At 38.0% G+C, this 14,495-nt stretch overlaps 1 protein-coding gene and 1 pseudogene across 2 annotated transcripts in view; one reads left to right on the top strand and one right to left on the bottom strand.

Moving 5' to 3' along the window:
• The window catches only part of GCNT2 (glucosaminyl (N-acetyl) transferase 2 (I blood group)), a 118,936-nt gene that overhangs the window by 24,983 nt on the left and 79,458 nt on the right, over positions 1–14,495 (bottom strand). The gene's annotated exons all lie outside the window — the stretch shown is intronic.
• LOC150015511 (kelch-like protein 5 pseudogene) lies at positions 7,295–9,474 on the top strand (annotated as a pseudogene).

Raw genomic sequence — 14,495 nt, 5'->3', positions numbered from 1 at the left:
TTTCTTGATGAGTGTGGTTAAAAGTTTGTCAATTTTGTTTTTTCAAACAACCAGTTCTTGCTTTCATTCATCTTTTGTATTTTTAAACTCTATATCATTTAGTTCTGCTCTGGTCTTTATTATTTCCTTCCTTCTACTACCTTTGGGCTTTATTTGTTGTTCTTTTTCAAGTGTAAAGTCTGATTGTTTGAGATTTTTCTTGTTTCTTGAGATAGGCCTGTAATGCTATGAATTTTCCTCTTATGTTTTCTTTTTGTGTCCCATAGATTTGGAGTTGTTGTGTTATCATTTTCATTGGATTCAAGGTTTCTTTTGATTTCTTCCTTGACCTTGTTTATCCATTTATTTCTCTTGTAACATGTTATTTAGTCACCATTTCTGTGTGTATTTTCAGTTTTTTTCTTCCCTTTATAACTAGTTTCATACTATCTGGTCAGAGAAGATGGTATGAAACTAGTTTCAATCTTTTTAGGTTTATTGAGATTTGTTTTGTGTCCTAACATGTGATCTGTCCTAGAAAATGTTCCATGTGCAGTTGAAAAGAATGTATATTCTGCTGCTTTGGTGTCAAATGCTCTAAGATATCTATTAATTCCATCTGCTCTAGTGTGTCATTGAAGACCACCATTTTCTTGTTGATTTTCTGTCTCAAAGATCTATCTATTAATATCAGTGGGGATGCTAAAATTCCCTACTATGACTGTATTACTGTCAATTTCTACCTTTATGTCCATCAAGATTTGCTTTACATATTTAGGTGTTCCTATGTTGGGTGCATAAATGTTTATAATGGTAATATCCTCTTGTTGGATTGCTCCTTTAATCATTATGTAGTGCCCCTCTTTCTCTTTTAAATAGACTTTGTTTTAAAGTCTATTTTGTCAGATATAAGTATTGGTATCCCAGCTTTCTTTTTCCTTTCCATTTGCATCCCTCTACTTTTAGTCTTTGTGTTTTTCATTCTGAGGTGAGTCTCTGGTAGACAGCATATATATAGGTCTTGCTTTCTTATCCATTCAGCTATCCTGTGTCTTCTAATTGAGCCTTTAAGCCATTTACATTTAAAGTAATTATTGATAGGTATGTATTTATTGCCATTTTATTATTTTGACTATGTTCCTCTGTTACTCCTCCTCCTCCTTTTTCTAGGCCCTTAAACATTTCTTGTAATACTGGTTTGGTGGTGATTATTTCCTTTAGCTCTTTCTTGTCTAGGAAACTCTATTTCTCCTTCAATTTTAAATTATAGCCTCATTGGGTAAAGTAGTCTTAGTTGTAGACCCTTGCTTTTCATCACTTTGAATATTTCATGCCAACCCCTTCTGGCCTGAAATGTTTCTGTTGAGAAATCAGCTGAGTCTTATGGGAACTCTCTTGTAGATAACTAACTCCCTTCATCTTGTGGCTTTTAATATTCTCTTTTCATCTTTAATCTTTGTCATTTTGATTATGATGTGTCTTGATAGGGGCTTCTTTGGATCCATCTTATTTGAGTCTCTTGGGCTTCTTAGACTTGTGTGTCTTTTTTCTTCACCAGGTTAGAATTTTCAATTATTATTTCCTTAAATAGGTTCTTGATCCCCTGCTCCCTCTCTTCTCCTTCTTGTACCCCTATGATGCAAATGTGTGCTACACTTGGTGTTGTCACATAGGTTGCTTAAAATATCATTTTTAAAACTTCTTTTTTCTTTTTCCTGCTGATTGTTTTTTTCCTACCTTGTCTGCCAAATTTGCAATTTGATCCTCTGCTTCATTCAACTGATTGTATATTCCTTCCAGTGTATTCTTCATTTCAGATATTGTATCTTTCATTTCTGACTGGTCTTTGTTTATGATTTGTATGTCCTTTTCCATGCCATCAAGTAGCCTTATAGCCATTACTTTGAACTCCATATCTAGTAAATTGCTTGCCTCCATTTCATTTAGCTCTTTTTCTAGATATTTTTCTGTTCTTTCACTTGTGGCTTGTTCGTCTTCCCATTTTGGCTGCCTCTTTCTGTTTATTTCTATGTATTAGAGAGATCTGCTATGACTCCAATTTTTTGTGGAGTGGCCTCATATAGTAGGTGTCCTATGAAGTCCAGTGGTACAGTCTTCTTGATTACCTGAGCTGGATGCTCCAAGAATGCCCCTTGTGTGGGTTATGTGGACCTTACTGTAATTGTCTAAATATAAGTGGTCCACGCTACCTTAAGCTTTTATCTTATATCGTTTAAAATGTTTATTTAAAATAGGCAGGAAGCAACCCTACTCTACATTACATTAAAGTCAGAAAATAATTCTTAAAATGTTAAAATCTGTATATGAACATGTTCATTATGAAATTATTTATACATACTAACAACACAGGCCTTGAAGTCAAACAGTAGACATTTGAGATCCTTATCTGCTATTACTGGTTGTGTGACCTTCAATAGTTATGTAATTTCTTTGAAACATCATGTATTAACCTTCAACTTCAAAGAAGTTTGTTTGTGTTAAATAAGATAACATATGTGTTGTGCTTAGCATAGAGCTTGGCATACATAACTACTAAAAAAATGGTTGAAAACATAAACCTCCATTAAAATCATGGAGACATGTAGCTTTAAAACACATTGCTTTTTTTACTATAAAGCAAGTTTCTTAACCTTGACATTACTGATATTTGGGCTGGATAATTCTTTGCAGTAGGGGTTGCTCTGTGTGTTGTAGATGTTTAGCAGCAGCATCCCTGGCCTTTACCCACTAGATGTCATCCCCCTATTCCATCCCCTGTTGTGACCATTAAAAATGTTTCCAGATATTGCCAAATGTCCCCAGTGGGGCAAAATCACCCGTGGTTGAAAACATGAAATCTTACATTATTAATAAAACTGTGTACAAATATTTGCATGTGAAATGAAAAAATGTTTTAAATTTATAAAACATTTTTTAATGTTATTGTTTTGCTTTTAGATTTTTATTTTAAAAATGTCTTAATCCTCACACAAGAAGAAGGTGGAGCAGGGGAGGGAGAGAGAGAGAGAGAGAGAGAGAGAGAGAGAGAGAGAGAGAGAGAGAGAGAGAGAGATTGATTGCCTCCTGTACATGCCTTGACCGGGATTGAACCCACAACCTAGGTATGTGCCCTGACTGGGGATCAAACCCACTACCTTTGGTGTAATGGACAATGCTTCAACCAACTGAGCCACTCAGCAAGGGCACTTTTATATTTTTAAAAGTTTTTTTTACATACATCTGAATCTTACTTGCTTCACCGATTTAGTAATTGTGCTTGTGAATATTCTAAGAATAATTCAACACAATATAAAAACACAAGATGTTAATTAACTTTCACAATCAAAATGGAAATTAGCTAATAACTGAGAAATGTGGTGTTAAATAACGTATAGCCTCTTATTCTCATTGTTAATTTTTTAGAAATAAAAAGATACAGTATTGTTTTCACCTACCAATTGTTTATTAACCACTTGGTATTGTTAAAACATGAGACATGGGACTGTATTTTGTTTAGTGTGGGCATTTTCTAGAGTCCCTGAGACAATAAATGGTTTATCATCCTTAAAATGACAGCTCTTCATTCACCTCTGATAATTACCCACAAATGGATGCTTCCTTGGTTGTAAAAGGAAAAGATGGGATGGGGAAAGGTAGAAAAACCCAGAGTTTTGAACTCAAAGGGATTTTATAAATTTTAATATGTTTTAATATTTTAATCTTTCCCCCCTCATTGTCAAGCTGTGTAAACTAGAGCCTAGGAAATTCAAGTGAATTGCTCAGGAGTGTGGACATGCTAAATAACATGTTGGTTTTGTTTCAAGATAGTTTGCTCATTTATTCAATGGTTTATCTCTTTTTCTTGCCCTATTTATTTTTATTTTTATTGAATTTATTGATGTGACATTGATTAATAAAAGTATAGGTATCAGGTGTATAATTCTATAATATATCATTTTTATATTGTATTGTGTGTTCATCATCTCAAGTCTTTAATCACCGTTTATCCTCCCTATACCCTCTTCTCCCTCCCCCCACTCCCCTTAATGGTTTCTTGCGTGCCTCCCATGTTCTAAAATAGATGGTGGGGTAAAGCATGAATGAGATGTTCTTAGAACTTTCAGCCTATTGTATCCTATGGGTTTATATTTATTAATTTCTTCATTAGCAGCCTGGACACCTCCACTCAAGAGGTTTTCCTGGACAGTCTTCTGGTGAAGAACTGGAAAGGTTAGTGGAGAATTTGGAACACTGGACAGTACCTGTCCCAGAGAAGTTCAGATTTCAGTGCAAACCTGACCTTGATCCATTGGCCTTTTGCCTACATTTCTCTTTGACTATTTATCCTTTTTAGCTATCAAACACCATTTAAATTTTGGCCAATATTTTGAGGTACTGAAGGTCTTTAGCTTCACTGCTTCCAGACTTGTAGCGTGACAACTTTCTTCAAAATCCTTCATCTTCATAATTAATCCAAATCTCATTAATCCCTTTCAGCTATGACTATTGAAATTTTGTACATACAAGAGCCCCCAACTTATATCCAATCTACTGGCAGTTCTTCAAGTCTTCTATGGCTTAAAAAAAAAATTTATATAGCTATATAAAATATACTTATTTTTTAAACCTCAGTCTAAAATGGTGAAGCATAGAATCCAATTCTTGAGCTCCATTCCAGAATGAATCAGAAACTCTAAGAATAGGACCTAGAAGTCTTTATTTCAACAAACCCTTTATTTTAACAAGGCTTTAGAAAAACCCTTGTGAAAAGGTAAGTGGGTAGAATTTGAGGTGCATCTTGAATGATGGGTAGAATGTGACTGGCTGAAAGTACTGCCCACACGCAACACTATAGTGACTGTATGGAGGTAGAAATGATTCTAGCATGTGACAGGAGAGCCCCGAATCTGACCCATCCAGTGGACTGCATCAAAATTATGCTAACAAGAAATGAAAAGAATAAAAATAATCAACCTTTAAGAACTATTTCCCTTCCCAAAAGTGTTGCTGCCAGTGGCACAGTGCAAGTTTCTGAACTCCAGCTCTCTGAGAATAAACTTGGATAAATAATATGTCTTTCATCATCTTCCCTCTGTACATTCTTTAGAAGAGTTTGACCTGTGTGAGTACATGTTGTACTTTGTTTTGAATATGTCAAAGCAAAATAAGTTTCCTCTCATCTGGTTTGCTTGTCTTTAGTGCAAAATTATGCTAATTCAATGCAGAAAAGAAAGATATTAAAATTAATAGCAACTGGGTTATATTTATATGCACTATTCTGTTACTATTTCTCACTCTTTTCTCCCACTAGATCTGTTTAAGGGGTTCTCTCATTGGCATCACACATCTAAAGCAGACAAAAATGGTCATTAGTTTCCCTTTGTAACTTTCTTTAAGTTACCCTGTTTACCTGGGAGGGTGTAGTTTTTTGAGTAAAGTATGAAACAATTAGCAAATTCATTATGATCATGTCATTTCATGAAAGTGAGATCAGGTAGCCTTTCAAATGAAAGGAGTGGGCCTTTTATTTAAAGGTTAACGAAAGCACCTAGAAGAAAAAAATGCACGTTATAGTGTCTGCCCACCGTTTGGTCAGCAAACTATTTGTGAAGAGTGGCAGAGGGTCTCTGGGGGCGCTATGTTGGCCAAGGCTGATTTCTGGCACGGGAGGGAAGTCCTCTCACAGCAGACTTTTATTAGGTGTTTCAGAAATGCCATAATGTCTAAACAAACATCAGAACACTGTCTTTGATATATAGAGAGAGTCATCCTCAGATATGTGGCCAAACAACTAGCAAATACTCTGCAAATTATTGAACGGGAGGGAGGGAGGAAGGAAGGAAGGAAGGAGGGAGGGAGGGAGGGAGGGAGGGAAGGAAGGAATTTGAAATAATGTTTTCAAACTTAAGAATATATCAAAACTCCCTGGAGAGCTTGTTAAAATAAAAATTACTGAGTTCTATACCCAGTTCCTTTTTTCTTTTCTTTTCAGAATGGAGATACAATTGGCATTTAACATTAGTTTTAGGTACAGAACATTTGATGTTGGTATGTATCATGAAATGATCACCACAGTGAGTCCAGTCAATATCCAACTAATTTTCTGTTGAGCTTCCATGGATTTCCAGTCGACTGACAGCTCTGTTTTTCAGACCGTCTCTGCTTTCCTTTGTGGGCACTGCCTGACCTCAGGTGCTCCACAACTTTCACCTAGACTGTTTTAATCACCTACAAAGCAGTCTCTGCCCTGAGACTGCCCACTTCATTGGCAATACCACCAGATGGCTTTCTATATCATTGTTAACCCTGTTGCTCTTCCATGTGGGGGATGTGGGATTACTTTGAGTCATCCACCTTGTGTATGCTTCTTCAAGCCATTTTAAGATTCCCGCCAGACACTTGCCCTATGACATATGAAAGCAAATTTAGACTTGCATCATCGCAGACCTCTCCTGCTGGTGCCTATCCCACCTCTTACTCAAATTCTGACTCCTCGCCTCCATTCTCATTTTACATTGCTGCCTTTGCACCCCTGGGCCCAGCTTAACATTTTATGTCCTTCTAAAAAAAGCTAAACTGGCATTTTTTTCCTTTTGCTCAAGATTGTCACTAATCAAGTCCCAGGCATCTCCTCAGAACCATAACCCTGGGTGGGTCCATTGGTTTGCTGCTATAGATCACATTGCAACCAGGAAGATATCAAAATGCTCACCATGCACATAGGACATTTTGCAATCTTGTCCCCAGACTACAGACTGTAAACCACATCTGATGGGTGTGTTTGATTTGACCGCGAAAGAAGGGCAAGTGCAACACAGTAGCAAACAGATTTCCCATTAAATCTGGACTGCTAGTGTCCCTTGACAATTCACTGGGGCTTGAGGGAGCCAGAAGCTCTGCTGCTGCCCTGTTCCCACCATGCTTCACTCACTCCTGATGTCTGTCTGGCCCTGTTGATGTATAGTTTGCAACACTGTGTCCAGGACTCATCTTTCATCACTGTCCACACACACCCAGCTGTCCTGTCATCCTTTTGGGAATTCCTGAAGTCTATTTTTTCCTACCTAGTTCCCCCCATACCTTGGCTTATGCAACCGTCTAACATAAGAAAACAAGCTCAAAATAAATCCTGGGGATATAATGTACAGTGTGGTGACTACAGTTAGTAACACTGTATTGTACATTTGGAAGTTGTTAAGAGTAAATCTTAAAAAGTCCTCATCACAAGGAAAAGACATAAGTAACCATATATTGTGGTGAATGTTAACTAGATTTATTGTAGCGATCATTTTGTAACATACACAAGTATCCAATAATGGAACAAGGCCTCAGTCCGCAGCCGCACACCCCTCCTTTTTCCCTTTCACTTCCCGCGCGCCAGAACGCCCACCCTGAGATGGGAGGTAGCTGCAGCCTCCAGAGCAAGCGGACTGGTCAGGAGGGGGCGGGGAGTCGCTGGCGCCAGTGCCCGGACTGAAGGGCGGGTGAGCCAGTGCCCAACTCAACTCATTCGCCCCTCCCCACCCCCCGCCTCCTCCAGCTTGCCGAAAGAGTCTGTTTGCCGGGCCTGGTGCGGCTTGACATGCGGGGAGTAGAGCGCCCCGGGCCGGCAGGCGCCAGGTGCCAGGGGTGAGCCTGCCAGCAAGGAGTTGGAGGACCCAGAGGGGCAGAACATCTTTCTCCTCTCCCCTTCGGCCCCCACCTCCCCCAGGCTGCCCTGCCCCGCTTGCAGCGATCCCAGCAGTCTCAGGAGCCCAATGCAGCCAGACAGTATCACCCTGCCACACTATGAAACCGTGTTCATCAGATGAAATTTTCCAAGCCCTTAATCATGCTGAGAAAACATTAAGAAAAAAATGGAAAACTACTTGAGACAAAGTTATGTAATTCTAGTTACTGGTGATTGCAGATCGGTGCTCTCCTCTGTCTCAGATTATTTTGCTGCCATGTTTACCAGTGATGTCTGGGAAGCAAGAAAATAAAAATAAAAACGGAAGGCGTAGAACCGAATTCACTATGGTCTCTGATTGAGTGTGCATATATGGGCCGACATGAATTAAAAGGAAATAATACTGAGTGCCCGTTATCTACAGTCTGCCTTCTTCAGCTTTCAGGTTGTGGAAACATGCTGTAAGTTTTTAATGAAACGGCTTCACCCACCAAACTGTCTTGGAATCTGTTCTTTTGCTGATGCCCAAGGCTGTACAGATCTGCATTAAGTGGCTTACAATTATACTATGGAACATTTCATGGGGTAATTCGAAACAGGAATCTGGATTATTACCGGCCAGAGAAATTGCAAGGCTCGGTCAGAGATGACATGAACATTTCTTATAATGAGACAATAGTCAATGCACTTACTTGAGTGCTTCATGATCTGGAACAGAAGAGAGAAAGACCTCAGTAAACTTTTGGTTTATAGGCTACCTCTTCTTGCACCACAGTTCCTGGTAGACATGGAAAACAGCGCGCTTTTTGGGGATGATATAGAATGTCAGAAACTCATTACAGAGCAATGATGTATCATTTATTACCAGAGAGACGACCCATGTTACAAAGTTCTTCAGCAAAATCTAGGAAGTCAAATGTTGGCACATTATTTGCCATTGGAGGAAAAGATTCAACAAAAGGAGCAACAAGCATTGAGAAGTATGATCTCTGTACAAATATGTGTACTCCTGTGGCAAATATGAGTGGGAGGAGGCTTCAGTGTTTCAGTGTTAGATGACACACCATATGTGACTGGAGGAAGAGATGGACTAAAGACTTTGAGTACTGGAGAATGCTACGAACCCAGTATAAAAACTTGGAGTAGGAAGCCCCCCTATGCCCACACACAGGCATGGCCTGGGTGTGGCAGTATTAGAAGATCCATGTATTCAGTAGGAAGGCATGATGGCGGGAGCTATCTGATTACAGTACAAAGATGGGACCCTCAGACTCACCAGTAGAATTGTGTTGCCACTATATCCACCCCCAGGAGCACAGTATGTGTGGCAGTACTAAGTGGAAAGCTTTATGTAATTGGTGGTTGTGATGGAAGTTCTTTTCTCAACTGACTAGAATGTTTTGATCCTCATACTAATAAATGGACACTCCATGCACAAATGTCAAAAAGGAGAGGGGGCGTAGGAGTAACTACCTGGAATGGATTGCTATCTGCTATTGGAGGACACCATGCTGCCATACCCAACATGACTTGCAGACTCTGACCATATGGAGAGAGATGATCCCAGAATAGATATGTTGACTGCAGTGGCATCTGTGAGCATCAGCAGAGATGCAGCAGGGTTCTGTTTACTTGGAGATAAATTCTATGCCATTGGAGGGCATGATGGACACAGTTATCTTAATATTGTGGACCCAAGCTGCTTCACTGTGCCTAGGAAGAACTGGGACTTGTGTTGTGACTGTAAGTATAATTCAGTGCTTTCGTTTCTAAATGAAGAAATCCTCTTCTTTATAAATGTTGTACATTTATCCTACGATCAGTAGATACATTTTTAGTAAATTTACAATGCCACATTCCTGGACACAAAGTGCCTGATCTCAAAATGAAAATTTTAAAACAAGGGAGGATGAATGAGAATTATATATTTCATTTCTTAGTAAATCAAGCCCTACTGGTATGTTATGAGCATATGTTCCTGATATAAAATATGAGAACAAATGCATTGCTCCTAAACAGAGCTCAGTGATAATTTCATTTCTTAATAATCAAGCACATTTTGCTCACATTTTATCCAGATTTCTCTTATCATAGTGCAAATATACCACTTAAAACTCATAACATTGTCCTTTGTAACTTTATCACACATGAGTTGCAGTAATTTTATTCATTCATTTGCTTGTTTCTTTAACCACAACAACTCTTTTAATGACATACTAAAGACTATGCTATTTAGTTTTCTCAGAAATATCTGTACTTTATGTGCTTTGGTTGTGGATTTTATTTCTAAAATTTGATTAGTCTAGTGAATAAAGAAAAACATTAAAGAGTTAAAACAATAATAACCAAATAAAAACTTGATATGATCGTTAAGGTCTATTTAAACATTCATCCTGGACTTCCGACCAAGAAGGAGACGTAGACAGACACACTGCATCTCCCTCCACAACTAAAAAGGAATACATGCCAACATCCAAATCATGGGGGTGCCAGAAGGAGAAGAGGAAGAGCAAGAAACTGAAAGCTTATGTGAAAAAATAATGGAGGAAAACTTCCCAAATTTGGTGAAGGAAATAGACATACAAGTCCAGGAAGCACGAAGAGTCCCAGGTGAGCTGGACCCAGAGGGAACCACACCAAGACACATCATGATTAAAATGCCAAAGGTGAAAAATAAAGAGAGAATCCTAAAAGCAGCAAGAGAGAAGCAGAGAGATGCCTACAAAGGGGTACCTATAAGACTATCAGCTGATTTCTCAGAATATACTTTGCAGGCTAGAAGGGACTGGCAAGAAGTATTCAATGTGATGAAAAGCAAGGAAGGACCTACAACCAAGATTACTCTGTCCAGCAAAGCTATCATTTAGAATGGAAGGGCAGATAAAGTGCTTCCCACACAAGTTAAAGCTAAAAGAGTTCATCATCACCAAGCCATTATTATATGAAATGCGAAAGGGACTTACTTAAGAAAAAGAAGATCAACCCAGAGGTCTGAGAGGGGGGAAACATAAACTATTTCCCTCAGCCCAAACTAAATATAATGGGCAAAAGGGTTTTGGACAGGCGAGATGTGCCTAGCACACCTTCCTCCAAAGAAGCCCTTTTTTTTTTTTTTTTCTCCTAATGTGGAACATTGAAAAATTAATCCCTGCCTTTTGTCACCTAGTAGTTATGGATTGAATGATGCTTTTTAACCCTTTTTGCCAAATCTGTTGCCCCCAGAACACAACAAGGATGCCAGCCTGCTAAACCAAGCACGCCGTTGTCCGGAGACAGCCAACTGACCTGGAGTCTGCACAATCCTTCCCCGTGTGGGAAGGCCATCCTCCCCTCCACACCCCCACTATTATTAGGGATTTCTGGACCTAAGGGTAGGTAGGACGACGACTATGTCCAGCTTGAAGCAGCTAGAGGAGCTTGAGACCTTCGCCCATTGTCCTTTACAAGATTACAAAGGGTCTTAATATCTGAGAGGGAGGGATAGTTATTTTTTACGAACCATGGGTATGGACTTGGGGGGGGGGGATGCTGGGGGAGGGAGATACTGGGTGGAGGGGAGTAAAGGGGAAAAAATTGGAACTACTGTAACAACATAATCAATAAAATATACTTTAAAAAAAAAAGAAAAAGATCAAAACTATGAACACTGAAATAACAATAAACTCATAACTACCAACAACTGAATCTAAAAAATAAAAACAAAATCCACTTAGCAAACCAGAATAGGAACAGAATCATAGCTATGGGGATCATTTGAAGGGTTATCAGTTGGGAGGGGGAATAGGGAGTAATGGGGGAGTGGTGCAAGGATTAAGAGACATAACTATTGGTACAAAATAAGACAGGGGGAAGTTAAGAATAATATAGGAAAAGGTAAAGCCAAATAACTTATATGCACAACCCATGGACATGATCTAAGCGGGTGGGATTGCTTCAGGGATGGGGGGTACTGGTCAAAGGGTAGCAAAGGGGAAAAAATTGGAACTACTTAAACAACATAATCAATAAAATATACTTTAGAAAATATTCATCCTATTGTGTCTAGATTCACCAAGAAGTACGTATTATGATATTCTCAAATTGGAATTGAAACATGGTATTTTGTATTAAATTTAAGATATGAAATTTTATTTAAAGAAAATATTATATGCTCAATAATGTTCTTTCACCTAACAAGTATTTAATTATATGAAATTTTTTCTTTTATAAAAGATTTTTACTCTTGTCTTTTGATATTGACAAACAGGTTGGATATTCTTATGTTGTCAAATCTGTATTTGCCTCTCCTGCCTCGCCTCTTATGTTTTGCCACTGTTAGTAACCCTTTGTGCTTCTTTGCAATCAAACGGTTTGTGGGGAATGAGCTGATCGAATGTTTGAAAAATAAGTTTAAAGTGTTTACTACCGAAAGTTCTGTACATTTGTAAACTCTAATTATACATGTGAATGTTAAAAAGAGAGAAAACAAGCTCAAACTTGTTTAAAAATTAAAATTACTAAAGCTTAAACCCTAAAAAAGCCTCTCCTAAAAATGTTTTAAAATAAACTTCATAATTTTCTTGTTTAGAGCTGATATAGGTTTACAGAAAAATTGAGGAGACCCTGTACAGAGATTTCCCATATAGTCCCTGCCCTGCTTCTCTTTTTATGCCTATCAGCTGGCAAAGGTTTAGAAAATGCTAATACCCAGTGCTGTAGAGGGAAGAGGAAAATGTGGGTCTTGAGGTGACAGTTCAAGTATAAACAGGTGCAATATTTAGACAAGCAATGTGACACTCTGTATCAAAACCTTTAAATATGTGTGTATTATTTGATTAATCAGTTCAAGGTATTGGAATTTGTCCTAGGGAAGTTATTTGTAAATTACTATTTAAGAGGCAGTGTAGTAGAGCAGTTAAGGGGAGAGACTCATACTCGATTGCCTGGTTCAAGTGCCTGCAATTACTAGCAGTAAAACCACTGACAGAGAATCCAATCTCTCTGTTCCTCAGTTTCCCTGTCTGTAAATGAGGGTAACAACAGTACCTCATGGAGTTGTGAAATATACTTAAAACACTCTAAATTGTGCTTGGGCACACAGCAAATGCTGTAAGAGTATCAGTTATCATTAATTACCAATTTTATTCATAAAACAATTAACTATTATTACTGGTAAGATGTAAATGCCCATAACTTGAGTCTTTGCTAAATAAATTACAGCATATTCAAATAATGCCATGCTACAGAGCTATTATAATTTATGGTGAAGAATTCTTCATGACATGGAAAAACTATGACATACTGTTACATAGGGAGAGCCAATTATAAAAATAGTAAAAGCATGTAAAATATATGCTTTTATATGAAAACAGAGAGGGAACAAAATATACTAAAATATCTGTGTATATTAATGATTTTTTATTTTAGCCTTTGTCATTTTAGAAATGGCTTAACTACTATTAAATTTCTAATGGAAGTTAATTGTACATCCCCAAAATTAACTAGAAAAAAAAATTATTTTTAATCCTAGTAACTGTCTCGTTTTATCAAATGTCTCCACTAAAAAAAAAAAAATACATAGTTTGATATGTTGCAAAACAAAATGCTCATTAATGAATCCCACTGCCATATGCACACCTTCATTCACTATAACTTTGCAGCTTTTCCATTAAGAGGTAGAGAAAGTTTCTCCACCCCTTGAATCTGGCTTTGGCCATGTGACTTACTTTCGCCCATGGGACAAGTGAAGCAACACTTGGTCAGTTCACTAGAAAATGTGGAGCCATTTGGGAAGAAGCCTGGGTCTGGCAATTGATGCCATCAAGCCCACCCAGCCCCACTGGAGCTGGCCACCCTGGTGAGAAGAACTCACAGAATCAGAAAAAACTTTCTTGAAGTCGCTGAGTTTTGCAAGTTCTTTTCCTCCCAGCAAAACCTTAACTGATTTTTTTTTTCCTGATGCAAACAGTAGGGAATAAATGAAGGTTAAGTCAACAAGATAATCAATTCCAACCTTCAGCTTTTGTCTTCGGGTCAAGCCTTCATTTGTATCAGTGTTCCTACTCTGGCTATAACCCAGAACCATTTGTGGAACTTAAAAAAAAATTACAAATGATTGCAGCTCATCGTCTTCCAGATATTCTGAATTTAATGGGTCAGCGGAGGGGCTTAGGAATTGGTATTTTTTTAAATGTCCTACATGGCCCTGGTTGGGTAGCTCAGTTGGTTCAAGCATCTTCCTGATCTGCCAAGGTTGTGGGTTTCATCCCCCATCAGGACACATACAAGAATCAACCAATGAATGCACAAATATGTGGCACATCAAGAAAATCAATGTTTCTTTCTTTTTCAAATCACTTAAAAAAAAAAAAAAAGAAAAGAAAAGCTCTGGATAATGGTAATGTGTAACCAAGTTTGAGAACAGCTGTTCTTCACAGGGTATTTTATTGAACATCCCTTCATAGGGATAGTACTTTTTAGCTTCTAAAACAAGTACTATGCCTCAGTAAGGAGAGATTTTATTTTTCACTAAATAAAGCAACATTATCTTTAAACTTTGGAGATTTTAAAAGTACAAAATTTCAAAGAAGAAACTAGTTGTTTATTTTCCAATTGCCCCACATTAGCTAGTGTTAGGCATCTTAACACATTTACCCTGTGAATGTTTTTGCAGCTTTTCCATTAAGAGGTAGTTAGGTTTTCTCTGTGATCTACTTGTTCAGAGGTGTTTTTTCACAGTTTGAATTAGGTATTTACATTTCAAGTGGCATTTCCTAGATGTGATGTAACTGTTTCAAATAAAAGTACTTGCAATATTGATTTGCCTTCTTACTCTATTACATGGGAAGGTCATGTCCAGGTCATTTCT

The sequence above is a fragment of the Furipterus horrens genome, unplaced genomic scaffold, assembly GCF_987537825.1.
Source record: "Furipterus horrens unplaced genomic scaffold, mFurHor1.1.pri manual_scaffold_3, whole genome shotgun sequence".
NCBI lineage: Eukaryota > Metazoa > Chordata > Mammalia > Chiroptera > Furipteridae > Furipterus > Furipterus horrens.
This window is presented reverse-complemented; position numbering and strand designations above follow the sequence as displayed.